We start from the raw sequence: 26261 nt of genomic DNA, 5'->3' as shown, positions 1-26261 counted from the left end.
AACCACCCAGGAGAAGGGGTGGTTGAAGATTGATTAAATTACAAACGTTTTTTGGAGTAATTAGTGGTGGTGCCTCGGAATGGTTTAAGAGATGGTTAAATAAAGAAAAGGCCATCGGGAGCTCAAGTCGGATTCTGTTCCTACCGTACTTTTTGGATACTACGTGTTGAGTGTGATTGGCCCCCAATAATTCTAGAGTTTCTTAGTGTACTCCTGGGTTCTTACTGAGATTTGAAAGGTTGCTGTGTATTGAGATACACTTCAGTGAAGATAGTTTGGGAAATAGCTGTTGTCCTGGATGGATATTTTGCATTTCAGTGTGTTTGATCAGAGTCTAGAGTATCTAACAAAATGCCACGCACTCACTCACACGTATACTCACAGTCTTTTGATTCTTGCCCCGTGCTCTTCTGCCTGGTACTTGAAACCATGCTTGCCTTTCCGCTGGAATTACTTGCTTGGGCCTTGGCTTGCTTCGTTGCACTTGGGGAAGTGTTATTTTGATAGACTTGGTCTTAAGTACAGATGAGCATCTCGCTGGTTTAACTTACTGAGGAACAGGAAGAAGATTGTTTTAGATTAGAAAACTAGCTTTTGTGTAAAGTATAGCAAAACAAAAACTTGCTGGTTTCAATTAACTGCTTGGGAATTTGAGAATCAGACCATAACTGGACAGAAAATGAATAGTGATAAAATTAAGGCTTGACTGGGTGAGGTTTGCTTAGCCTCTTTAAAGTAAATTTTTGCATTGATTTGGTACAAAGATAATGTGCTTGTTACAGATGAGACATCTTCCTTAAAACAGTATTGGTCAGGATTGGAATTTAGTTTGCTTCTTTGATAAACTTGTATCTTGGGGTTTTGTATTTTGGATATTTGAGAGGCAGCCTGAGTGTGTATATTGGTCTAAAATTTTACAATGCTTTATTACCCTTAAGAATGATAGCGAAGTTCTTCTGACCGTCTGCTCAGCTATTTCATAAAAAGCACAAGAGGCTGTGGTTGCTCCTCCTCATAAGTCAAGACCTGAGCCCTGGTGTGAGCCGAGGATTCGCTGCTTTTTCTTAGGTGAGATGGATAGAAAAAAATAGACCTGGCCTCTTGGCTTTAAAAAGCTTTCTTATCTCTCCTTTCTTAAGAGAACCTCAAATGGTTGGTTTTTGATTTACTCTAGATCAGTGGTTCTCAACTGGAGGATGATTTTGCCCCAAAGAAACATTTGGCAATGTCTGGAGACGTTTTTGCTTGTCACATCTGTGGGGTTGGGCAGTGTACTAATGACTTCTAGAGGGTAGAGACCAGGGATGCTGCTAAACATCCTATGATGCACAAGATGGCAACCCTCTCCCCCCAATAAAAAATTATCCAGCCCCAAATATCAGTGGTGCTGAGGTTGAGAAACCCTGCTCTGCATAGATGGCCTAATCTGGCCTGCATTGGAATCATTTGGGATACTTTTTAAGACCATGGGTCTTAAAATGAACTCCACCTCTAGAAATGTGTGGTGAGAGTGAGAATATGTTTTTAAAAGCTCCTCAAGTAGCACTGAAGTGCAGCTAGTTTTTGGAACCACTCTTCTAGACCACAGATTTTAGGGACTGCTTGTGGGTCAAGGAATTCTTTGTGTCATCTGTGAGCTCTACCTATACCTAGATCCTACCTTGGACATTACTTAGTGGGGAAAGATGGTGTACGTACGTTATTTTCAGGTGCTGAACTTTAAAGGAGACTGAAATTAAAAAAAAAATTTTTAAGTGAATTTATTTTATAAAATAATTGAGAAACTGTTTTTTTTTTCTGTTGCTTCATGAGAATCTATTGCCATAGCTGAAACTTAGTGCTGCCAGGTGTTTAGGATTGTTTGTGCCTATGCTAAATAACCTTATCCTACTGTGATTTTTGAGTTTTGTATCTTTTGCCCTCATCCTGTCAGTCAGCTGTCAGTTCTGTTTTTAGATGCCAGCTTCATCGTTATCTTTTTTTTTTTTTTTAAATGAAAGCCTATTTCCAGAGAGTTAGCCCTGGATTGATTTGCCAATTCTGCCCTTTGAAGGCAAGAGAGAGGCAAACTCTATGCTTATTGTTTAACACAGTGACCCTTGCTTGCTAGCAAAGGGGGATTGCCTGTGCCCTGGACTCTGACCCAAGTGGGTGAGTGTTTTTCCTCCTGGGGAGGTGAGGTACAGTAGAAGAGAGACCGGCAGAGATCCTTTTCTCACACACACTTAGAATATGCATGATCTAGTTTATTGAGTGGAAAAATGTTAGTATAAAAATTGTACAGATTTTTACCAACCAAATGTTAAAATCTCGACATATAAAAGGGAGGAGATCAGGGAGGCACTTTCTAATCCTTCATCCTGAAATCAGGCCTGTGGCTATGCTGAGAATGACAAGTGACCACTCCTCCTGTCTGCTTCTTCTAGTCGTCATTTATTTGGTCAGCAAATATATTGAATCCTTACCCTGTCAGGAACTGTATTAGGGATTCAGTCATGAACAGGCATTTAAGACTTGCAGTCTATGGGGAGAGGCAGCATTGACAAAAGAGATGTCCTTTTGGCTGTGAGGCCAGGGAACACAGCTTGTTAGACTTGTATATGGTGTAAATAGCAGACTCTTAATGAGAGGCCCTAGAGACTTGAGAGGAAAGAGCTTGTGTCTGCTGGTTGGGTGGTTGAGATTGCCAGAAGTCTCTTGCCAAAAAATAAAATAGTTACACCTTTGTTTCTCATAGGTATTGAATAGTTACTTCCACTTTCCTCCTTGGTTTGGTGTGTCTAAGCAGTGCCACTCTTCCCATGCTGGTGAAGCTGCTTTGCAGTGACAAATAGGATTGACCTATATTGTCTTTTGCTCCATAGATGTTGGTTGCAACATCTTGATCAAACTTGAAACACTGACTGTTCCCATACTGATCAGAGGCTTGGTGTAGGTTCATGCTAAACATCTTGAGCATCCTTGAAATCCATGGTGCTTCCAGTGGGAATGGGTTTTTTCCTGCTGCAGTCTGGATCGAGGTTGACTGTAGATTTGACTTTGACTTTGGCTTACATTTAGTTGCCACGGAAACCCCCTTTCCTTCTCCCTCCCCCTTTATTTTTCTTTACTGGGAGGGGAGAGAGAGTTACTGGTCAATGCCCAGTTTCAGGTTTTGAATGATTATGAACTGACATCTGGGTACCAGGTAGATTGGCTAGACGGTAAAGAAGCAAGTAAAAGGGAATCTTGGCAGTACTCGAAAGGCTTCTTAACCTTAAAAAGGGCATTTTTGTGTCACAGACTTTGCAAAGGTCTGGGGTTACTCTGAGTAGAGGAGGTTTACTACTTCTCACTTCTGCTGGCTAGTGTTGATCTGTTTTATTAAGTATTAGTGAAGACTACACAATCGACCGATTTTATACAAATAAAGTTTGATAGGTTCTGAGCATCTTTTTACTGATATAAGGAGACTCTGATTTTGTACTTCTCAACAACTCTGGAGAAAACTAGGGTATTATTAATTCCAGAATATCTTACAGCGGGAGTATGTATTGACTTGGAATGGTTTGTGTACACCAGATGCTGACTGCCCTGAAATATGGTGGCCCAAAGGAAAGATGAATGAGATTGTTTTTTGAAACATTAGGCAGCCGAACTAAAAAGGCGGCAATAAATAAATAAATAAGTAAAAGCAAGCAAGCCTGCAGAAGTAAAAGTATGACTGAATGTTGAGTCAGACTTGGAGAAAGCCGTGTGGATTGCTAGTGGGAGCCTGGAGTTCCCTGGACCTGGATGTAAATCTGAACAATAATGCTGGTGTCAATAGTAATGCGACACACTGACAAGGAGAGAAAGGGGAGCTTGCCTGAGAATGCATGGCCCTCTGAGACCCTATCAGGGTGAGTAGGCAGCAGTTACACTAGCCACTAAGGCACACTCCGGGGTGGCCTCCTCTATCCCGTAAGACTTAGTGTAGTCAGTAGGCATTGGCTGGACCTTGGTGAAATCTGGGCCTTCGGTCCCCAGATGAGGCAGTGGTGCGAGGAACATTGACAAGTATTGACTCGAGTGGCTGTTTGGGGCTTCCTTTCATGAGAATCATGGTTTTGGAGGTCACTGATTATTAGAGAAAGATTTAGGTCATTCTGGAAAATCACCTGTAGGCAGCAGAGAAATCTCAGTTCCTGGGTGATTCCTTAGGGTTTCGGTGGCCCCAATAGACCGTAATTTCAAGTGTCATTTGTTTCAACAATAACATCATAGCTGGAACTCACGGCGAGTTAAGAATAAACACAACATTGTAAATCAACTATACTCCAATAAAAATTTAAAGAAAAATGAATAAATGGTTAACTTCTGAGTTGGTGTTTTGTTCGTTGTTGTTGTTTGTTTTTTAGTGGTAGTACATATCTGTTCTTGTCATTGTAGTAGATGAGGGAGTGTAGTGTCTCCTGGTTTACTTCTGTTGACTTAGAGATACATAGGGTTTCTGTTGCCTCTGGACAGTGGGCAGGTCACATCTGCCTCTGTTGCCTGTGATGAGACCCAATCCCTTCTGATTAAACAATACTCTTTGAATCACCCCCTTCCCCCCTTTCCACTGTGGACCTCTCATCCTTGATTTATTATACTCTTAGATGGATACAGTAGCTATGTATTTGGCACCTATCATAGGGATAGTATTTTAAGCTAAGGAAGTTTTCACAGATTAATATCTGTTCTCTGTTCTCAATTCAGAGTGTCTTGTGGAGGTCAAGAGTGCACAGGACCTAAAATAGCTGACTTTGAGTTCTGGCTTCCACAGTCTTCCAGCTGTGTAATCATAATGTTAGATGACATCTCTGTTCCTTTGTTTCCTGTTTGTGAAATGAATATTAAATATAAACGAACTAGCACAATGCCTAGTACACAGTAATATTTGTTTTAATATTACTGTTATTAGTCTTCTTCCTAATAACAGTAGAAATAAGTTCAGAGATGACTAATATAAGCTTCAGTGAAATGCCCTGAAAAAGTGAGACGGAGTATTATGGCATCATAGAGGACCTTCGAGGTCTAACTAGCTGCCCTGGGGAAGTATAGGATGATGGCGAAGTGGGTGAGGGCAGGTTGTAGAGTTCGGTGGTAGTGTTGTTGTTGTCTTCCTTTTCCCCCCAAATTTGGATTATGTTATATAGATTTTATTTGCTAAAATGTGATAATATTTTCTTACTGGGGTGGGAGTAGAGATCATAAATTTGAGGTTTTGCACTTTGCTTTCTAAAATATTCATCTTTAAAATCTCTCTGGTGCTTTAAGACAGTATAAAAATCCCGTTTGCTTTGGAATCCCTCGTGTTATATGGAACCATATTTTTTCAGTGTACTGTGCTCTTGGAGATAATCACACGTCTTGAAGGATCAATGTTTTGTTTTCGTTTTTAACTTTTATTTATTTATTTGACCGTGCCACGAGGCATGTGGGATCTAGTTCCCTAACCAGGGATCGAACCCGTGCCCCCTGCAGTGGAAGCTCGTAGTCTTAACCACTGGACCGCCAGGGAAGTCCTTGAGAGATCAGTGTTTTTTAACAGAAGATTGGCTCTTTTAAATTTTGCTTTCAGTTTCTTTTCAAATTTCACATTATAACCAGACAACTCTTTTCTGTAAAGGGCCAGTCAGTAAATATGTTAGGCTTTGCTGGCTATATGGTCTCTGTAACTACTCGATTCTGCTGCTGTGGTATAAAAGCAGCCACAGTCAACATGAAACACATGAAGGTGGCTGTCTTCTAGTAGAGTTTTACTTACAAAAACAGGTGGTGGGCTGGATTTGACCTGTCTTGCTCTAACCTGTTCTTTGTTTCAATTTTTAATGAGATCATATGTTCAAGGAGTATATGTCAGCATGTGTACAGATATTAAATGTTAAAACTACCAGTTGTGCACCCACTGACCCGCTTAAGAAATGGAATGTTGCCACTACCTTTGGCTTCCTGTATGACCTCCCCGACCACTCCTACCTCTTCTGACCTCCCCAAAGCAAGGGCTGACCTGCATGTATCATTTTCTCGATTTACTTTATGGTGTTACCATCTGTGAATGTATCCTTATATAATATAACTTAATTTTTGCATGTCTTTATATAAATGGAATCATTTCGTTCTGTAATTCCCCCCTCCCCTCTTACTGTTTTTGAGACTCATTTATTCAGATGTTTGAGTACTTATGTCTTAGGCGATAAAACATACGTTCTGATGCTGGCTGTATTAGCAGTGAGCAAAGAAGACATTGTCCTTGTCCTCTGGAACTTACGTGTTGGTGGAGAAAGACAGTTAAAGACAGAAAGTCAAAGACACGGTAGTCATGTGGTGATGCAGCTGGGAGCAAAGTCAAGCCAGGTGGGTGGGGGCTGTTTGCAGATTGAAATAAGGTGGTCAGGAGGGGCCTTCCTGAGACCTCTGAACACAGGAGGTGAGGCAGGGAGCCACGTGGCTCCGGGTGGGGGTGGGGGTGGGGTAAGGGGAGTCTCACAGGCAGAGTCCAGTGCACGTGAGGTGCTAAGAAGGGTTGTACCTGTTGTGTTGGAGGGACAGTAGAGAGCCAGGCTGGAGGGAGAGTGGCAGGAGAGAAAGTCGGGGTGGGGGGGCGGTGGTGGGGTGGGGGTGGGGTGGGGTGGGGGCGGGAGCCAGTCACACAGGCAGTTGGGATTTTGTCTATTTCTCTGAATGAGATGGGAAGTATTGTAGTGTTTTGAGCAGGGGTGTGATATGAGATCTGATTTATGTTTTTAAAAGGTTCCCCTGAAACCGTGTTAAGAATAGCTGCCCCTCTGCTGCCCAGGATCCAACAAAACAATAATGGCAGCTTGGACTGACGGGGCACAGGGGTGGAAGTGAGGAGTGGTTGGATTCTGGGTGCATCTTGAAGGTCGGGCCAACAGGCTTTGTTGACAGATTGAATATAGCTGAGAGAACGGAGTGAAGGTGATACCGACCAGGGGTTTTTGCTTGCGGTCAAGGTGGTGGGAGGTGCAGGTTTGGAAGTAAGATCAAGAGCTGGGGTCTGAGCCTGTTGCATTTGTGACCGTCTTCGTTCGAGAGCCAACTGGAGCCACGTAGGGTTACGGCGTTCGGAGTTGAGGGGAGAGGTCTGGGCTGAGGATAGACATGTGAGAGTCCTCAGTGTTTTCATGACACTTAAAAGTCCTGATGTTGAGTGAGCACACTGATGAATGAGGGCCGAGGCAGCAAGGAAAATGGGGACAGGCAGGCTCCCAGGTAGAGGAGAACCAGGTGGTCCTTGCATCTTTGAAGATGGGGGAGGTGTCGTCAAGGGGGAGGGAGTGAGAACCCACGCCCAGTGCTCCTGCTGTGCCCTCAGGTGAAATGAGGGCCCAGACTTGTCCTCTGGCTTTGGTGGCACATGAGTCACTGATGGCCTTGACAAGAGCAGTCCCCACACGGTGGTGCAGGAAGAGCCTGGAAGGGAGGGTTCACGAGGGATTGAGAGAAGAGGAGGGCAAGTGGAGAAAGCCCTTTTGTGGGCACTTGGCGCCGTGCTAAAGGGAGAGTTGGGGCCCTGAGAAAGTTTGGTTGAGATGGCCGAAATTACAGCATTTTTGTACTGTTCGTGGGAAATGGTTCTGTACAGAATGAACACCTTGATGAAGCGGGAGAGGGGACATTTGCTGGGAATGGGCCCACGTGGAGCACCCGTATACTCTTCCTTGGTGAGATGAGGGAGAGCATAGTAGGGGAGCTGGCATGGTGGGAGCAGGGCCGTTTTCTTCTTTCTTTTTCTCTCCGTGAAATAGGAGGATTTGTCAGTAAAAATGAGGGTGAGTAGGGGCCGGTGGGGTGTGACGAGAGAGGAGAAGGTATGCAGTATTCTATGGGAAGATCAGAATGTGAATGGACTAGCCATGTGGAATGGCCTCCTGAGGGGAGCCGTCCTTAGTTTAAAGTGAAAAAAGCAGTTGTGTTCTTTTTCCTGGGAGCAGAGTAGGCAGTGTTGCAGTTGTGGTTTACCCAGGCAAAAGTGGCAAAGCAAGAGAAGTGATTGTAATGGTGAGGTATGGACTTGAAGCTGGGAGGTGAGGGAAGTGAGACCATGCAGATAATGAGTTTTGTCTACATTGATGTGTGTAGCTATAGTTTATTCCTTTTCACTTCTGTGTTCTATTTCAGACTGAATATCTCATTTTATTCTCTGTCCTATCATTGTAGGATAGGATTGTTTCCACTAAAGAAACAACGAGGCTTTGAACAAGTGCAAAAGCATTTTTCCAAGGTATGAAGCCTTGGAGAGAACTAGAATTGCAGGGTAGTGGGGGACCTGTACAGCTTTAACTTTAGTTAAAAATAGTTGCCAGTTTACCCTCCTACCAGCACTGTTGTTCTGTATCCTTGCCAACTCTTGGTATTGTCCGACTTCTTTGTATTTGCCAGATTGGTGGGTGTGAACTTACATCTCATTTTTTAATTAATAGCTTTATTGAGATGTAATTCACATATTACAATTTACCCACTTAGAGCGTACAATTTAATAGGTTTTAGTATATTCACAGAACTGCGTAATGATCACCACAATCTAATGTTCGAACATTTCATCATCCTGAAAAGAAACCTTGTACCCATTAGCAGTGACTCTCCATTCCCACCTAACCTCTAGGCAACCACTAATGGACTTTCTGTGGATTTGCCTGTTCTGGACATTTCATGTAAATGGAATCATACAGTATGTGGTCTTTTGTGACTAGCTTCTTCCACTTAGCATGTTTTCAAGGTTTATCCATGTTGTAGCATATTTCAGTATCAGTGTCATTTCATTTGATTGCTGAATAACATTCCATTGTATGCACATATGACATGTTATTTATCCATTCATCAGTTGGTGCATGTTTGGGTTGTTTCCACTTTTTGACTGTTGTGAACAGTACTGCTGTGAGCATTTGTGTATAAGTCTTTGGAGGGGCATAGGTATTTATTTCTCTTGGTGTATAGTAAGGAGTGGAATTGTTAGGTAATGTAACTGTGTTTAACATTTTGAAGACCTACCAAACTGTTTTCCAAAGTGACTGTACCATATTATATTCTCACCAACACTGTATCAGGGTTCTAATTTTTCCATGTCCTCACCAACATACATTATTTTCCCTTTAAAAAAAATTATTGCCATGCTAGTGAAGTGTGGTATCTCATTGTGATTTTGCCTTTCCTGAATGACTAATGCTGTTGAGCATCTTTTCATGTCCTTATTGGCTGTTTGTGTATCTTCTTTAGGGGAACGTCTGTTCAAGTAATTCTTTGGCCATTTTTATTAATTCATTTATTTCTGCATGGTTTTAATGTTCTTCTTTCATATTACTACTGAAGTTGAGCATTTTTTTGGCTATTTGGATTTCTTCTTTTGTGAAATACCTGTTTGTCTTTTTTTTTTTTTTTTTTTTTTTTTTGCGGTATGCTGGCCTCTCACTGCTGTGGCCTCTCCCGTTGCGGAGCACAGGCTCCAGACGCGCAGGTTCAGCGGCCATGGCTCACGGGCCCAGCCACTCCGCAGCATGTGGGATCTTCCCGGACCAGGGCACGAACCCGTGTCCCCTGCATCGGCAGGCGGACTCTCAACCACTGCGCCACCAGGGAAGCTCATGTCTTATTTTTCTTCCTTTTGAGTTGTTTGGTTTTTCTTATTTGTAGGAATTCTTATATATTTTGATTTTTATTATTTGTGTGACAAATGTTCTTTCCCAATTTGTGACCTCTTTACTGTGTTTATGGGATTTTTAAAAAAGTATTTTTTGAAAGCATGTAATAAAAGGGCAAAAATGGATCTTAATATCTTCTAATCTTTTCTTCTAGCCCTCATACTACCCAAGTAGAGGAGGAAATAGATTTTTTGGTTTATAGGTAGTTGTCTTTTAAAAAGTTTTATGTTTTTTTCTTTCTACAGGTCTTGCATTTGTTGTTGTTGTTGTTAGATTTGTTCTTTGGTTGCTTTATAGTTTTTGTTGCTGTTGTAAATTTTTTTTTAAGTTAAAAATTTCTCTTTGCTGGTAAATGGAAATGTAGATGACTTTATATGTGAGTCATATTCATTAACTTCTCTAACTTAATAATTTGCTTGTGGACTCTTGGGGGTTTTTATGTAGATAATCATCTAATCTTTGAATAATGACAGGTCATTTCTTTCCAGTCCTTTTACTTTTTATATCTTAACTCTAGTCTTAACTGCACTGCTTCATGGCAGCCATCACCAGTGCCAAATATTAATGGTAATGGCGGGCATCTTTGTCATATTCCCGGTTTTAAGGGAAATGCTTTTATCTTTCACCATTAAATGTGTGGATACTTTTTTTTTTTTCCTTTAACAGGTTGAGGAAGATTTCTTCAATCTTAGTTTATGGAGAAATTTAAAAAAACATCACAAGTGGGCATTGCACTTAATTGAATGCATTTTCTACATCAATTGGGATGATATTACAGTTTTTCTCCTTTAGTAATGTGAAAAATTGCTCTAAAAGGTAATATTGGAATTAATTTCACATTTCTGGGATAAATCCATCTCAATCATGACATATTCTTTTTTTAAACAAAATTGTTCTTTTGTTTCGTTTTTGGCTTTTTTTTTTTTTTTTTTTTTTTTTTTTTTGTGGTACGCGGGCCTCTCACTGCTGTGGCCTCTCCCGTTGCAGAGCACAGGCTCAGCGGCCATGGCTCACGGGCCCAGCCACTCCGCGGCATGTGGGCTCTTCCCGGACCGGGGCACAAACCTGTGTCCCCTGCATCGGCAGGTGGACTCCCAACCACTGCGCCACCAGGGAAGCCCGCATGTATTTTTTTTTTTTTTTTGACCTTGCCACTCGGCTTGCGGGATCTTAGTTCCTTGACCAGGGATTGAACCGGGGCCCCAGCAGTGAAAGTGCCGAGTCCTAGCCACTGGACTGCGAGGGAATTCCCTTAGATATATTTTTTTACTTGCTAATATCTTAGGATTTATGTATCTATGTTCATTGGTAAGATCTTTAACTTTCCTTTTTTGTATCAGCTCTATGAGTTTTGCTATTAAGGGTATTCTCAGTCTAATAAAATAAGCTGTAGTGTTTGTATGTTTTTTTTCTCTTAGAGAGTTTGTATGTAAAATTGTAATTATCTGTTCTTTCATTTTGATAAAGCTTGCCTGTAAAACCATCAGGACCTGGTGTTTTCTGTCTGAATTTAAAAATTACTGGCTTGGTTGCTTTAATATTTATAGGCTCATTAGAGTCTTCTTTTTCTTGAGTCACATTTGGTAATTTACATTTTTCTAAAACATTTATTTTGTCCATGTTTTCAAATATATTGGCAGAAAATTATAATCTCTTTTGACTTCGCCTGATTTGTAATTAATTACTAATATTTAGTTTCTTAAGGATTTTTAGCTCATTAATTTTCAGGCCTTTTGTATACATGTATACATATATATGTAAATAAAGTAGTAACTACCCTTTAAATACTACTTTAGCTCCAATTCAGTAGTTTTGCTATGCAAAATTTTTATCTTTTAGTTCTGAATATCTTCACATTTTCATTTTGATTTCTTCTCTGCCTTAGAAATTTAGAAAGTGTATTGAAAAATGCTGGTATATTGATATATATTTAATTTATTTATTTATGGCTGCATTGGATCTTCATTGCTGTTCGCGGGCTTTCTCTAGTTGTGTCGAGTGGGGGCTACTCTTCGTTGTGGTGCGCGGGCTTCTCATTGCGGTGGCTTCTCTTGTAGCAGAGTATGGGCTCTAGGCACACGGGCTTCAGTAGTTGTGGCATACGGACTTAGTTGCTCCACGGCATGTGGGATCTTCTCGGACCAGGGCTCAAACCCATGGTCCCTGCATTGGCAGGTGGATTCTTAACCACTGTGTCACCAGGGAAGCCCTGTATCTTTTAATCTTTGTTATTGATTGCTAACATACATTGTGCTAATAAAATGTGGTCCAGTGTGATTTTGATTGTTTGAAATTGTTGAGGCTGTTTTAATGGTGTCTAGTTTGTGGCAAATTTTTATCAGTTTTCCATGTGTGTTTAAAAAGAATGTGTTTCCAATTTTAAGGTCGGGTTTTCCCATGTCTGTTGGATGAAACACATTAATTGAATTCACATTCAAACTAGTGTCCTTAACTAATACTGTCTGCTTGTTCCATCAGTTACAGAGAGGGGTGTTGTTAAAATCCCATTGTGATGGAACATTTGTCAAATTCCTATAGTTCTCTCAATTTTTGCTTTCTATCTATACGTTTAGAATTGCTAAGTTTCCAGTGACTTGCACAGTTTGTCATTCTGTAACGAATCTTTGTTTCTAGGAACATTTTTTCCACTAAAATATATTTTGTCAGATATTGGCATAGCTGTACCAAGGGACTTTAGTTAATGTTTGCTTGGTATATATTTTTCTGCCCTTTAACTATCAAGTTTTGGTGTCCTTAATGTTTTAGGAGTGCCCTTTGAAAGCAGCACACAGCTAGATTGCATTTTCATAATTTGAGTTTAAGGTGGTTAGTCTATTTACATTAGTTGTGATTGAAATATTTGGTTTATTTCTACTTTTCGTATTTTGTGCTCTCTAATTGGGCTTTTTTTCTGTTCTTTTCCTTTTCTTGCCTATATATTGTGGGATTTTTTTCCTTCATTCCTGTCTGCTCTTTTTACCTACACCCAGTAAGAGATTAGACACTTCTTTTCTTGGTGATCTTAGACATTTCATATTTAACTTAAGGCCTGAAGTTAATTGATATCTTTACCCTTATAAGAATTTTCAAATGCTTTTAATCCCAGTTTATATGCAGCTATTGCCTAATTAGATTAGAACTAGAAGTGAGCTGTCAGTTGTTCCTTATCCAGGAACTTGAGGTATTCTGTGCCTAAAGTGCTCTTCATGTTGGCCAGTCCAGCAGATATGTTTAGTCTTTTTTTATTTTTAGATTGCTGGTATTACTTTTTATTTTCGATTGTTCTTTCTGCGTCTTGCTACTTTTGAATAATCATGTACCAGATATTGTTTTGGATATGTGTCAGCATTCAGAAAACTTTAAGAATTGCAAGTAATGCAGGTTGTTCATTTTTTAAAAATTCATTTTTATTTTTTGGCCGTGTTGGGTCTTCGTTGCTGCGCGTGGGCTTTCTCTAGTTGTGGCGAGCGGGGGCTACTCTTCGTTGTGGTGTGTGGGCTTCTCATTGCGGTGGCTTCTCTTGTTGTGGAGCACGGGCTCTAGGTGCGCAGGCTTCAGTAGTTGTGGCTCACGGGCTGTAGAGCACAGGTTCAATTGTTGTGGCACACGGGCTCTAGAGTGCAGGCTCAGTTGTTGTGGTGCACGGGCTTAGTTGCTCCGCGGCATGTGGGATCTTCCCCGACCAGGGCTCGAACCCGTGTCCCCTGCATTGGCAGGTGGATTCTTAACCACTGCACCACGAGGGAAGTCCCAAGGATGTTCATTTTGTTAAGAGCTGGCAAATGTGATTGTTTTTTCCTCTTTAAATGGAGTGTTCCTGTGTCAATAAGGAATTTCTTAAAGATTTTCTGGTTCTTCATATTAATTAGCTCATTTTTATATCCAGAAATGGAAAAGATTTCAAGACTAGTTACCTTTTTAAAATGGGATCATTTGATTGCTAGGAAACGTTTATGTGAACTTTAAATGTGACTCTGGCCAAGTATAGAACACCAAAAACAATCTGGAAAAGGGATGTGGATCAAAATAGATTCTGAGCTGAATCTGTCTTTGCGAAAGGAAAAGAGTAGAGTTCAGCATTTATAATACGTGGCCTATCCTGAGGGAGAGGGGGGATGGTTTTATACTTATTTCTTTATATTAAGTCTTTTCTTACTCTGACTAGTAAATTAAAAGAGGCATGGAGGAACATACTAGCATAGGCTGGGCTGGGCTGGAACTCACTTTATGATAGTGTGGTTAGCAAGACTTGTAAATTGAGGAGAGTTAGGGGGTTTGGTGCCAGTGCTGCTGATGCCAGGAGTAAAGAGTTAATAACTACTTCTAGTCCTATCCGAGTAATGTTCAGTGAGGCCAAGGAGCTTGAAATGCATAGGTATTATAACTATTGTTTTCATCAAATTTCAAAAAATAGAGTTTGATAATCTTCCAGGGCAACGAGGAAAGAATGAGGAAGAGTTGTAGGGGGCACAGGGTAGAGAGAGAGCGAGCTGGTTTAGCAGAATTGTTGTGAGGATTAAAGTTAAGCGTTATTGGGCATGTTTATGTTTATCCCCTGAAAAAAGTAGAGTCCATTCCTGCCATTTACCATATTGTCAGGCTTAAAATTTTTCAATTTTTGGCATCAGTGACTGCTGAATTGCCTCTTGATTAGTGTAAACCTTCAGCAGCCTGCCCTTCTTACATACCTGCCTTACACTGGGTAGATGTAACTGTCTCTTCCTATTTTGTTTGCCCAGTGCCTGTTATTACGGTTGTCACTTGTGCTTGAGTCATTACTTGCATATTTTAACTCTTTTCACCTTAAGGTGAGTGTAGGATGTTCATCTTTTATATGAAGAAGGAACCTCTGGGAGGGAGGGAGGACGTCTAGCCAGAATGATTTCGGGAAAGCGTTGTTAAGTTGATGAGAACTGGATTGGAATCTTGGTTTGACTACTGAACTAGCTGTCTGACTTTGGGCAAATTATTTCACTTTCTGAGCCCCAGCTTCTTCCTATATAAAATGGAAGTAATATTAAAGTTCTCCTCCCTTTTCCATAGAAGATAACTTTGGGTAATTTGAATTTGTAGGGTTTTTTTTTTTCCCCTTGCAAGTGTATTAATGTAGAAGTCATAAACTTTCACAGAACAAGTGATTAAGGCTATGCTGATTTTGTTAATGGTTAATATTTTATGAACTCTTTCACTGGCTTTGGTTTTGAAATCTTGACTGGTAGTAGGATATTGTGAAATTTTCTTTTTTACTCTGTTGCCGTTTTTCTGTTTAGAATAGAAGCCTTAGTTTCAAAAACTTAGTCAATGCGTGATTATATTTGCTTTGAAAAAAAGTAAAAATAGGTAAGACTAAAATCTTTTCTGCTCACCTTCCCCCAGTTCTTTTCTGTCTTCTGCTGTTAATAGTTTTGTCTCTATTTTTTTATTCTTTTCTATGTGTTTGTATTACTTATATATGTGCTTATAGAAACTATACAGTGTTAGGCATACACCTTTTTTTCCTTATCATTCATCACTTTTCATTGAGTCCCATGCAGTACACAGAGATCTGCCTTCTTTTTAATTACTGGTATACTTTATAGCCATTTCCCATTTCAGTGGGCTTTAGATTTTTATTTTTAATCACAAATTTGGGTTGCTTTTATTTGTTTATTTTTCAATATAAATTTATTTATTTTTGGCTACGTTGGGTCTTCACTGCTGTGCGTGGGCTTCTCTAGTTGCGGTGAGCGGGGGCTGCTCTTCGTTGCTGTGCGCGGGCTTCTCATTGCGGTGGCTTCTCTTTTGCCAAGCACAGGCTCTAGGCGCACGGGCTTCAGTAGTTGTGGCACACGGGCCTCATTGCTCCGCTACATGTGGGATCTTCCCGGACCAGGGCTCGAACTCATATCCCCTGCATTGGCAGGCAGATTCTTAACCACTGTGCCACCAGGGAAGCCCTGGCTTGCTTTTAGTTTGTTACAGTAAAGCACTTTGTTCTTAGAAGCTTCTAGAAGTTTAGTGTTTGGTACAGAAGTAGGTGAAATACTAAATTATAAGCTGGCTTCTTTGCTTTTTATCGTTACGTACAAAGTACAACTGTTAAGCAGTGGAAGGAAACCTTTTTTTAGAAAGCTTTTCTATTTATCTCCTTTTCAAATGATGTATAACATATATGACGTTTTTAAGCTCTACTATAAATGAACAGTGATTTAGCAAATCTTTTCTTCCTTGTTGTAGAATATGCATAACACAAATTTACATTTAACCATTTTTTAAAATTAATAAATTTTATTTCATAAGCAGTTTTAGGTTCACAGCAGAATTGAGGCAGAAGTACAGAGCCAGAAGCCTATATACTCCTTGTCTCCCCACGTGCCCCCCCTCCAACCTCCATGAACCTGTGTTGACACATCATTATCACCCAAAGTCCGCACGTTACATTAGCTTCACTCTTAATGTTGTATGTTCTGTGGGTTTAGACAAATGTATGATAGCACGTATCCACCATTGTAGTAGTCTGTAGAACAGTTTCACTACCCTAAAAATCCTCTGGGCTTTGCCTGTTCATCCCTGCCTCAGACTTAACCCCTAACAACCACTAATCTTTTTTTTCTTTCTTAATATTATATAATGAAAACAGGTGTGTTTATAACTTCAGCATACTTCATAAAATCTTTATTCACTGAAAATAGACAAATGTTTACAAAGAACATTTAACTTAAATTTCATAGTAGCTTATAAAATGGCACTTGAAAGAGTGACCTGTATAAGGAAATAAGAGTCTTGTCAAGAGACAGTAAACTATAAATATACCACAATGTTAAAAACCTCAGTGTTCTATAAGAAAATCAATAAATATAACTTAACCTTTCTGGGGGGAAAGGTATTTAGCATTACAAATTTAAAGTACAGATTTTATATATGAATTCAATACGGAATACATTTAAACCTTACAATGCTACATAATCATCGTCTATCTTGTGGAAAACAATAAAAATATGCACTATTATGTATAAAATAGATAACTAATGAAAACAGATTGTATAGCACAGGGGACTCCACTCAATGCTCTGTGGTGACCCAAATGGGAAGGAAATCCAAAAAAAGAGGGGATACATGTGTCCGTATAGCTGATTCACCCTGCTGCACAGAAGAAACCAACACAATGTTGTAAAGCAACTACACTCCAATTTAAAAAAAAAAAAAGTAAATTGAAAGAAAAAAGAAAGAAAGAATAAAATTCTTAACCACACACAAAACAATTATATACTTTTTGAATATGTGTACATCAAACCAAAAGGTTAATTTTACTTTTTCCTTTATTGACAACTTTGGGTGCATTTTTAGGTTTTGGTTCCCAGAGGGCATTTATTCCAATGCCGTCTTGAAGCCGCGCCTCTGTCCAGGTCGCCAGCCTTTTTCTTGTCTGTTATTTCCTTGACTCTGTTCATGTATACTCTGATTCTTTCCAGTTCCTGCTTTACTGGATGTTCCTTAGGATTGACTCCCTGAGTTGCCGCATAAACCCAAAACATTGAATTTAATGTGTAAGCAGAAACTAAATCCACTTTTGCTTGTTTAAGTGGGTCCAACTTCTACAACAACTCATTTCTAGAAACACACATCATACTCTTCAGCATCTCATCCACAGCCCCAGTGGAATTCTCAAATGTTGATAAATATTCATGAATTTCTCCTGGGTAGTCTTCATTAATTTCTTCATCTGCCATTATTATCAACTCTTAGGCCTTCCACTCCTGCCTCCCAGAAAGCAGTTGGCGGCGGTGACGTCAGTGGCACACAGGCTCTGCCCACAGCGAGCAGCGCTCTCCGATGACCTCACTAATCTTTTTAATGTCTCTATAGTTTTGCTTTTTCTAGAACGAATTATAGTAGGAAACATGCAGCACTGTAGCCTTTTTAGACTGGCTTCTTTCGCTTAGTAATATACGTTTAAGGTTCCTCTATGTCTTTTCATGGCTTGAGAGATCATTTCTTTTTAGTGCTGAGTAATATTCCATTGTTTGGTTGTACCAGTCTATGCACTCACCTACTGAAGGACATCTTGGTTGCCTTCGAGTTTTGGCAGTTATGAAAAACCTGCCATAAACATCTGTGTGCAGGTTTTTGTGTGAACATAAGTTTTCAGTTCGTTTGAGTAAATACCAAGGAGCATGATTGGTCTCATAGAATGAGTTAGGAAGTATTCCTTCTGTTTCTGTCTTTTGGAAGAGATGATAGAGAATTGGTATAATTTTTTCTTTAAATGTTTGGTAGAATTCATCAGTAAACCCATTTGGACGTGATGCTTTCTGTTTTAGGTTATTAATAATTGATTCAATTTCTTTAATAGATGTAGACCTATTCAAACTGTCTATTCTTATGTGAGTTGTGACAGATTGTATCTGTCAAGGAGTTGGTCCATTTCATCTAGGTTATCGAATCTGTGGCTATAGAGTTGTTCATAATATTCTTTTATTATCCTTTTATTGTATATGGGATCTGTAGTGCTTCCCCTCTTTCATTTCTGATATTAGCAGTTTAGGTCTTCTTTCTTCCTTAGTCTGGAAAAAGTCTTGAGAGTTTTATTGTTTTTTTTTTTTTTTTTTTAAGAATCAGCTTTTGGTTTTGTTGACTTCCTCTACTGATTTCTTGTTTTAAAATTCTTTTATGCTCTAATTTTTATTATTTCAATTTTCTGCATAGTTTGGAATTAATTTGCTCTTCTTTATCTAGTTTTCTAAGGTGAAAGCTTAGATTATTGATTTTAGATGTCTTCTGATATATGCTTTCAATTCCATAAATTTTAATCTAAGCACTGTTTTTGCTGCATCCCCCAAAGTTTAGTAAGTTGTATTTTCATTTTATTCAGACATTTTTAAAGTTTCTCTTGAGATTTTTTTGTGTTTGATCCATGTGTTATTTAGAAATGTAATGTGTAATTTTCAATTACTTTGGGTTTTTCCAGCTATCTTTCTGTTACTGATTTCTAGTTTAATTGCATTGTGGTCTAAGGGCAGACATTGTATGATTTCTGTTCTTAATTTGTTAAGGTGTATTTCATAGAATGTCTTGGTGCGTGTTCCATGTGTGTTTGAGAAGAATGTGTGATTTGCTACTGCTGGATGAATTAGTCCATACATGTCAATTATATATGGTTGATTGATGGTGCTGTTGAGTTCAGTTATGTCCTTATTGATTTTCTGCTTGCTGGATTTGTCTATTTCTGATAGAGGAGTGTTAAAGTCCCCAGTTATAATAGTAAATTCATCTATTTCTCCTTGCAGTTTTATCCTTTTTTGACTTGTATTTTGATGCTGTTGTTAACTGCATAACATTAAGGATTGTTATGTCTTCTTGGAGTATTGACCCCCTTTTCATTTTGTAATAACTCTTCTTATCACTGACAACTTTCTTTGCTCTGAAGTCTTCTCTGTCTAAAATTAATATAGCCACTCTCAGTTTGTTTTAATTAGTGTTAGTATGGTCTAGCTCTATCCCTTTACTATTAATCTATATGTGTCTCTGAATTTCAAGTGAGTTTCTTGTAGACAATATATGATATGCCCGGGTGTAGGTTTTTGTTTTTGTTGTTTTGCATTTATCCTGCTTGGTGTTCCCTGAGATTCCTGGATCTGTGGTTTGGTGTCCGACATTAATTTGGGGGAAATTCCCAGTCATTATTGCTTCAAATATTGTTTCTCTTCCTTTTCTCTTTTCCTTCCGGTATTCCCATTGCATGTATGGTATACCTTTTGTAGTTGTTCCACAGCTCTTGGATATTTTGCACACTGCCCCCCCCCCCCCCCCCCCCGTTTTATTCCTCTTTGCTTTTCCATTTTGGAAGTTTCTAGTGTCATATCTTCAGGCACAGAGTTTCTTTCCTCAGCTATGTCCAGTCTACTAATGGGCCTATCAGAGGCATTCTTCATTTCTGTTACAGTATTTTTGGTCTGTAGCATTTCTTTTTGATTCTTTCTTAGAATTTTTATCTATTTGCATTATTTTATCCGTTATTGCATGTTGTCTGCCTTTTCCATTAAAGCTGTTAGCTTTCCTGGTTTGATAATTCCAGCATCTCTGGCATACATGACTGGTTCTGATGCTTGTTCAATCTCTTCAAACTGTTTTTTGTCTTTTTAGTATGCTTCGTAATCTTTTTTGAAAGGCAGACATGATGCACTGGTAAAAGGAACTGTGAAGAATAGACCTTTGGAAATGTAGTGGTAAATTGTCTGGGGAGGGGAAATGTTCTGTAGTGCTGTGATTCAGTCTCAGTCTTTTGGTGAGCCTGTGCCCCTGAACTGTGAACTTCACCAGTGCTTCTCTGCTTTTTTCCTTTTCTTAGGTGGTACAGGATGGCTAGAGTGGCCTGGAGTTGTGTACTTCCCTTTCCTCATGCGGAAGGTTAGAGGGGGCTGGAGTTGGATATTTCCCTTCCTCCAGGTAGGTTAGGTTCTGGTAAAACCTCAGTGGGTTAGGCTCTGGTAAAATAGTTTTTTTTTTTAAGGTGAGCTTTGTTAAGAACGGAATGTCCTGATATATTTCAAAAAAGAAAAGAAAAGCAAAGAAAATGTTCTTTTCCCCCTCCCAGAAACATGAGGGGAGGGGAAAAGTCTATTCACTCACCTACTGAAGGACATGTTGGTTGCTTCCAAGTATTGGCAAGTTTGGATAAAGCTGCCATAAACATCTGTGTGCAGGTTTTTGTGTGATCATAAGTTTTCAACTTCCTTGGGTAGATACCAAGGAGCCGATTGCTGGATTGTATGGTAAGAATATGTTTAGTTTTGTAAGAAACTGCTAAACTGTCTTCCAAATGCCTGTACCATTTTGCACTTTCATCAGCAGTGATTGAAAGTTCCTTTCACTCTACAGATCCTCACCAGCATTTGGTGTCAGTGTTTTGGACTTTGGCCATTCTAATTGGTGTGTAGTTGTGCCCAGTTGTTTTAATTTGCATGTTTTTGGTGCCATAATGATGTGGATCACATCTTTGTTAATGACTATATTTCAATGGATAGATAAAAGAACCTTGGTGCAGATAAAATCATTGTTATTCAGGTTCCATGTGTTTGTGGATGACCTGGATTGTTTATCCTGTGGTGGTCCCCACAGTGTCCTGTGACCTCTATATTTAGACATCTCTCTTTTTTTTTCTGTTATAAACTCTTTTGGACATTGTTATATATAAGACTTTTTTACTCAGGATAAATATCTTAGTATGAACTCATTAAAGCAGAGTAATTGGGTCAAGGAATGTATAGATTTTTAACACCCTTTGATATCTATGGCCAGAAAAATTACCCCAGTTTATGCTTTTATCAGCAGTTCCAGCCAGTTTCATATTAATGTATATTTAAAATCTTTTTTATTAGGGGAATATTTTAACACAAATATATAGAATAGTGTAATGAACCCTCAGGTACTCAGCTCCAACAACCATAAACCCAAGGCCAGTCCTGCCCTACTTACTCCTTCAACCCCCACTTCTCTCCTGGATTGTTACTATTTTAAAACTCTATTGAATTGTAATAGAAATATAGAAGAGTACACATCATAAATGAAATTTCCACAGTCTGAAACCCACCTGGGTAATTGGGTCCCGGGTATCTCCTTTGTCCCCTTTCAGTCATACCCTCCTCTCTGCCGAGGGCAGCCAGTATCCTGATACTTAACTGCATTAAGTTTTGTTCCTTAAATAAATAGAATCTTATGGTATGTTCACTTGTGTCTGAGTTTTTCTCTTGACATTGTGTGTGAGATTGTTGGGGATATACCTAGAAGTGAAATTGCTAGGTCGTAGAGGTGTGCATAGATTCCATTTTGGAAAACTGTGGCTGCATCTACTAAAGTGGCTGTCCCAGATTACACTTTCCCCAGCAGTGTGTGAGGTTCCGCTTACTCCATACGATCATTAATAGCTCATATCTTTCTTTCATGCTTTTCATTTTAGCTACACCCCTAGCTGTGTAGTGATACCTTACAGTAGTTTTAATTTGCACTAGTGAAGTCAAGCACCTTTTCATGCTTTTTTTGGTTGTTTAGTTATCCTTTTTCATTTTTATCTTTTTAAAATTTTATTGAACTATAGTTGATTTACAGTGCTGTGTTAATTTCTGCTGCACAACAAAGTGACTCAGTTATACATACATATATACCCATACACACACACATTCTTTTTCTTTTGTTTTCATTCATTCATTCATCATTCATTTATTTATTTTTGGCCATGCCACGCGGCATGTGGGATCTCACTTAGTTCCCCTACCGGGGATTGAACCTGTGCCCCCTGCAGTGGGAGCACGGAGTCTTAACCACTGGACCGCCAGAGAAATCCCAATATATACATTCTTTTTAATATTCTTTTCCATTATGGTTTATCACAGGTTATTGAATATAGTTCCCTGTGCTATACGGTAGGACCTTGTTGTTTATCCATCTTATATACAATATTTTGCATCTGCTAATCCCAAACTCTCAATCCTTCCCTTCCCCAACCCCCTAGTTATTCTTTTTTAACGAAGAGTAATATTTGTCTCCTTTTCTTTTGTCTGTTGCATTATCTGTTTTATCGTATTAACTCTCTGTTGCTTCATAACAATTATCCCCAAACTCAGTGGTTTATAACACCAGTAAACATTTAATATCTCATAGTTTTTGTGGGTTAGGAACTTGGGAGCGACTTGGCTGGGCCATTTGGCTTGGATGTTATCAGCCTCTGAAGGCTTGACTGGAGTTGGAGGATCCTTCCCAAGGTGGCTCATTCACATGCCTGGCAAGTTAGTCCTGGCTGTCGGTGGGAGGCCACAGTTCCTTTTCATGTAGGCCTTTGACAGGATTGCCGAAGTGTCCTGTCCCCAGGACATGGTGACTGACTTTCCCCTGAGAGAGTGATTTGAGAGAAATAGCACCAAGTGGAAGCCATCATTTTTATGACACAACCTCAAAAGTCTCAGTGCATTTAACAGCGGCCATGGCTCATGGGCCCAGCCGCTCCACGGCATGTGGGATCTTCCCGGACCGGGGCACGAACCCGTGTCCCCTGCATTGGCAGGCAGACTCTCAACCACTGCGTCACCAGGGAAGCCCGTGGACATATTTTCAAACACAACAATTGGTAGGGTTTCTTTTATTCTGGATATGAATCTTTCAGGAGATACAAACATGGTGAATATCTTTGCCTACTCTGTGGGTTGTCATTGTGTCTCTGGAGGAAGAGGAGTTAATGTAATTCAGTTGATTAATTTTTCCTTTATGGCTAGCCCCTTACATATTACTTTGAAGAAAATCTCAAAATAATTATCTTGTTTCTTCTGTAAATATGTCAGTATAGATCTTTCAAAAATAAACTTTTTTTTGTTTTAACCATAACATAACCACAGAACTATAACATCTAAATAAAACTCCCACAAAGCAGTTGCTTGATACTATCTAGTACCTAGTCGGAGTTGAAATTTCCAATTGTCTCAAATGTGATAATTTTTATATATACAGTTTTCTAATTTTGGCAAATCAGGATCCGAATAAGGTCTACCAGTTAAAACAATTCCCCCTACCTCACTTGCCATCTGTGGAAGACCTCGATTTTTTTTGTCTTGTAGTATCCCCACAGTGTCCTCTGCCTTGTAAGCAGGTGGTTGTAAGTTTCTCTGTTTGGGCGTAACCTTTCCTGCAGTCTCGCTCATGTTGTCTTCTTTGGTTGTGATCTGTCTCTGGAGGTTGAATGTGGACCCAAATTGAAATTTTTAAAGGGCTTCCAACCTAAATCACATTGAAATCCATTCAGATTATAGTTCTAGACTTAAAATGTAATAATGTTTGTTTTGAAATGTACTCTGTGTGTTTGTGAGGCCATCTGAGAGTGCATTTTTTGTTTCTTTAGAAGACCCCACACTGACTGTAAGCCTTGCCCTCTTGAAGATACCACACCCTCTCTAGTTTAAATGTTGCAGGGCATAACATAAGGTGGTGTGATACTTTTTGCAAAGCCCCACCTCCCAGGTTTTTTGTTTTGTTTTTTCACTTGACATATTGTTGGTACAACAATATTATGTTAATTTCAGGTGTACAGCATAGTGATTGGATATTTAAATATATTACAAGATGATCACTACCTAAATCTTATTAATTAGACTTTCCATGTTAACCGTCTACTTTTTTTTCCCCTCCTTATACTGTCCACTAGCTTTCCTTCTCTCATGGCTGATTTTTTGAGTTGTGATGACTAAGTTTTAAGGGTTGATGACTCAAAATCTTTTTAGGCCACCTTAAATTTCCAGTCTTCCCCAGTTTCTGACTTTCCCTTCTAGCAGAAAATTTAGCACCGAAAAATTACAAAAATTAATGACGTAATTAGGATGAATGTTAGAGAAGTAGACAAAGTATTTCTTAGAATTCATGTATGTGTAAAGTTTCAACTTAGTTGTTTTCTTAACAGTTCTGAAACTGATTACTGTGATTGGAACGAGCTGGGTAGGTAGAAGGAGATTGTCACTTTGTCTGTATTGTTACAATAGTTTAGAAGAATGTATTTGTGTATTATTTGTATAAATTCAAATGATTTATTGTAAGAATGCAAACTATGAAAAACAAAGAAGGCCTTTCCCTGACTCCATGTCATGGGTTTCCTTAATGAAAGGGTGACTGGGTGCAGTGACCCTGCCGCGGTACCAGCTAGAAGTCAGGACACCTGGCTTTGGTATGCTCTGCAGAGCAGGTCTCAGTATACATTTGTTGAATTTAAAAAAAAAAAAGTTGTTTTAATACACATAGTATTTCATTTATTTTTTAAAATTTATTTTATTTATTATCATTTATAATAATAAATGATTATTGGCTGTGTTGGGCCTTCGTTGCTGCGCGCAGGGGCTACTCTTTGTTGTGGTGCGCAGGCTTCTCTTGTTGTGGAGCACGGGCTTCTCTTGTTGTGGAGCACGGGCTCTAGGCGCACGGGCTTCAGTAGTTGTGGCTCACGGGCTCTAGAGCGCAGGCTCAGTAGTTGTGGCGCACGGGCTTCGTTGCTCCACGGCATGTGGGATCATCCCGGACCAGGGCTCAAACCCATGTGCCCTGTATTGGCAGGCGGATTCCTAACCATTGCGCCTCCAGGGAAGCCCAAATTGTACTTTAAAAGTATGGTTCAACTTCAAGTAAGAGCTAAATTTTCAGTGTTTTGTTTTTAAATGAGTGTACATAAAGGATACCAATTGTTGACCATAATTCTTTCAGCAAATATCTGGGTGCCTGCCCAGTGCCAGGCCTGGTGCTTTCAATGCTTTGGTCACATGTGGTTTAAAAAGATGGCATGCTGGTGCCCTCAGTGAATCAGGACAGTGTCTCAATAGAGATACAGTGCAAGCTACATATGTAATCATAAATTTTCTAGTGGCCTTATGAAAAGGAAACAGGTAAAATTAATTTTAATGTATTTTATTTAACCCAGTAATACAAAATATTGTCAGTTCAGCATGTCATATAAAATTATTAATGAGATATTTTCACTTCTTTCTTTTGTACTGAGTCTTTGAAGTCAAGTGTATATTTTACACGTACGTACTTCTCAGTTCGAACTAGCTATGTTTCATGTGCTTAAAGCCTTATATGGCTACCACAGTGGACCGCATAGATCAGATTATCACCACTGTTATTATTGCTCATGTGGAGTGGCAGAGGACACTGAATAGGAACGCAAGTAAACGGTGGCTTAAAGGGCCAGAGGAGATGCAAGGAGATGAAGTAGGAAGCTGTTTTTGTCCTCCGGGTGGTGGCAGAGGAAGATGAGGAAGGGGAGATACTCAGAAGATGGAGTTGACAAAATTTTGATGAATTGGATATTGGAAGGGAAAAGAGGAGCCAGACTCTGTCTTTTACAACTGGGATGTGCCTTTTCTGGGACAGGGAGAACTTAGTGAGGAAAAGGTTTGGTTGCTGGTCAGTGTATGATAGAGAGCAAAAACCCGTTTAGGAGATACTAAATTTAATGTGCTTGCAAGACATCCAAGGGGAAATGTCTGCTAATAGTTGGGTACCTGTGTTTGAAGTGCAGAGATGGCCTTAGTTGGTTTTATAAATTTGAATCGCAACTGTGTTTACAGAGGTATATTTAAAAACCTGTGGAAACGGCTTCATTTATTCAACAAAACCATTTTTTTTTTTTTTTGAAGTCTCCCCAGGCCTTGTTTTGGTTGCTTCGGCAACAGGGTGAGTAGAAGACATGGAAGTGGACACCCCAGCCACTGTAGTCAGCTGGGGAGAGTGTACCTAGGTAGTGTCCACAGTCTGAACCCTGTGGGAACCTCTGCCTCGGAGGAGACCGAGAGGTGGCCAGTGAGAAAACAAGGTGGGTGTGATCTCAAAGAAGCCAAGTGAGGAGAAGGTGCCAGTAAGGAGGGTCTCCTGGTGAACAGTACTGAATGCTCCCGAGAGCGAGGTTGAGAGGAGGACAGAAGAGTTTCATTTAGGTTTAGCCCCATCTGGAGGTCACTGGTGACTTAAAAAGGCAGTTTCAGTTGAGTGGTACAGATTGGAATGAGCTGAAGAGGGAATGCTTTGAGACAAAGGGCTCCTTTTCTTACTTTTAAATAACCACTACAAACCATTGAGAAGACAGGCCCA

At 39.6% G+C, this 26261-nt stretch overlaps 1 protein-coding gene and 1 pseudogene across 6 annotated transcripts in view; one reads left to right on the top strand and one right to left on the bottom strand.

Moving 5' to 3' along the window:
• The window catches only part of PPP6R3 (protein phosphatase 6 regulatory subunit 3), a 126578-nt gene that overhangs the window by 1544 nt on the left and 98773 nt on the right, over positions 1-26261 (top strand). For 4 of the 5 annotated variants that reach the window (XM_079928836.1, XM_079928835.1, XM_079928838.1 and 1 more), the window contains exon 2: positions 19993-20090. The exons of the other annotated variant lie outside the window; for it this stretch is intronic. The gene's annotated coding sequence lies outside the window, so the exon portion shown is untranslated. The remainder of the gene's footprint in view (positions 1-19992; positions 20091-26261) is intronic. 5 annotated transcript variants of the gene reach the window in all.
• Positions 15195-19986, bottom strand: LOC307190062 (nuclear nucleic acid-binding protein C1D-like; annotated as a pseudogene). Its single transcript has one exon. The product of its transcript is annotated as a nuclear nucleic acid-binding protein C1D-like (transcript).

Source organism: Stenella coeruleoalba, assembly GCF_951394435.1.
Source record: "Stenella coeruleoalba genome assembly, chromosome: 8".
Lineage (NCBI taxonomy): Eukaryota > Metazoa > Chordata > Mammalia > Artiodactyla > Delphinidae > Stenella > Stenella coeruleoalba.
The sequence above is the reverse complement of the archived record's forward strand: the minus strand, read 5'-3'. Positions and strand labels throughout refer to the sequence as shown.